Source organism: Berghia stephanieae, chromosome 4 (genome assembly GCF_034508935.2).
Source record: "Berghia stephanieae isolate SIO BIC M18660-M18661 chromosome 4, UCSD_Bste_1.3, whole genome shotgun sequence".
Taxonomy (NCBI): domain Eukaryota; kingdom Metazoa; phylum Mollusca; class Gastropoda; order Nudibranchia; family Aeolidiidae; genus Berghia; species Berghia stephanieae.
Window position 1 is genome coordinate 59,268,650 of NC_088363.1, and position 2,500 is coordinate 59,271,149.

At 38.0% G+C, this 2,500-nt stretch overlaps 1 protein-coding gene across 2 annotated transcripts in view; it reads left to right on the plus strand.

Annotated features, from left to right (window-relative positions):
* LOC144970922 (protocadherin-1-like) overlaps positions 1-2,500 on the plus strand; it is a 262,347-nt gene that overhangs the window by 35,582 nt on the left and 224,265 nt on the right. The window lies entirely within an intron of this gene.

A 2,500-nucleotide genomic window follows, 5' to 3' on the forward strand; every position in this document is an offset into this window, starting at 1 on the left:
TGTGTTTTAATTTAATTTTTTTTTTAAATAGAGGACGGCTGATAATTTCCCTCCCCCCCCCCCTGTACTCCTTTTCATTGACTCTTACCCCCCCCCCCCCCCTTTCCCCCTTTTCCCCTTTCATTGACTCTTATCCAAACACTTATTCCGTCTGTCCCTAGCGTAGAGTCGTAGCGAATGTTGTTTTGATGCGTATGTAATTATTGTCTCCACTATGTAAGCATTCGTCTCCGACAGAGTTTTTTTTTTTTTTTGCTCATGAATAAAAGGGCTCCGTTACTTTCTTTCATGTCGTGGGTTGTATGTGTGTATTTCTTCGCCAATCATAACACTTTGATGACCCATGAATGCATGTGTTGGTAAATAGCCTCAAGGCCCTCTTTGATCTATTGAGTGATGCTTGTGTGTATGTGTATCTATGTGTGTTTGTATGTGTATGTGTGTGTCTGTGTGTTTGTTTGTTAGCCTGGGGTCTACTGCACACGTGCAGGAAGATAAAATGAGACATCGTTCAAATGCATTCATACATTTTTCACACTTATAAAGAAAAAGAACCTCTAGCAATTTGCAATGCCATCTATCCTCAACTAAATGTTCAGTCAATGTCTTTTAAATATGCTGCTTCTGGTCTTGTGGTAGGTCCCGAGTTCGAGTCCCTCTCTGAGCGGCGCATAGTTGAGTTCTTGGAAATGGACCTACTTGTTATATTATTATCTCTCATTTACATCAACGCACCTTTTCAGATCTTTACCTAATTCTCATATCAATCCACCAATTTTCTCAGATATACATTCCTCTTTCAGTCATCTCAACTCTTCTACTTATTAATTTCATTCGTAAAAACTATTCTGGCATTCATACATATTTTTAAAGATCTTCCACCAATTCATTAAGTCACACAAGCCCAAACCAATCCAACCATCTATCCACTATTCATCCATCCAGCCATCATCTCCCCACCAACCAACTAATTCATCCATTTATCTATTCAACCACCTACTCAATATCCCTTTTATTTGAATTGATCTCGAGTTCAGTTGAGATTTTTTTCTGAGTCCCCTATAATCAATGATTGGGTTGCTGCGGTTGTTAGATCTAGCAGAAAGTACTTTGTGAAAGACTAACGTCCTTTCGATATGGTTTTAACATACATATGACGGAATAAACTCCGGCTTTACGGTTCTGAAGACTACTACTTTTTATCTATCCATCCATCTTGCCATACATTCATCATTACATCCATCTATTCATTTATCCATCTACCCATATTTCCACCCATCTTTCCATCCATCTACTCATTCAACCATACATACATACATTCAAAACCCCATTCATCCATCCATTTTTCCATCCATTCATCCACCCCTCCAACCATCCATCTAGCCATCCATTCATCCATCTATGTATTCATTCATTCATTCATTCATTCATCCATCCATCCATCCATACATCTATCCGTCTATACGATCTTTCAGATATTCATCCATCCATCCATCTATCCATCTATTCATCCATCCACGCCTCCATTCATCCACACACCCATCCATACATTCATCAATTCGTCCATCCATTCCTCCATTCACCCATCCCTCCATTCATCAATTCACTCATCCACCCATTCATCTATTCACCATTCCATCTATTCACCTATTAATCTTGTCGGTTTTCTATCAACTATGCAGCCATTCATTTGGCAAAATAATATTTGTTTGTTCATTCAGATTGCTGACCATACATATTATGAGCCTCTATAGGGATTCCTATTGACGTTCACCTCAATGGATATGTTGGATTTGGATATTACATTACCATTTCCCCCATTACTAAACCTATCAGTCCTTATGTCTATTCATGTGTCCATCTATATATACATACAAAAAACAATCTCTAACACTCGCGCACTCACACACACACACACACACACACACACACACACACACACAGAAGCAGACACACTTATTACTTGCTCTCTCACTCAACTTCGAAACCTCTTTTTACTCTTCTTTATTCTTCCATTATATTTTATTTTATTTTAACTTCCCCTCTTATTGATATACAATCTCTCTCTCTCTCTCTCTCTCTCTCTCTCTCTCTCTCTCTCTCTCTCTCTCTCTCTCTCTCTCTCTCTCTCTCTCTCTCTTTCTGTTTTTTGTTGTGTGTTTTTTTTTTGTTTGTTTGTTTGTTTTTTGTTTTTTGTTTTTTAATTTTTGGGGGGTTATTTTTTTTGGGGGGGGGGGGGGGATTTTGGTTGGGTTTTTATTTTGGTTTTTGTTTGTTTTTGTTTTGTTTTATAGATATGTGACCTAATGCGGAATCGACCAGATAACTAAAACAAAGTTATAATTGATGGGATTATTACCACGCCCCTTGGTTTGGTGAAACCTGTGTTCATTTCGATTTCTATAGCGTTAAACAGAGTACAGAAATTACTTGCTATTCTTTGGATATATAAGACGCTAGTAAGTTATTTGCAAAGCACTTTCCACCGGGTGAAAGTGTC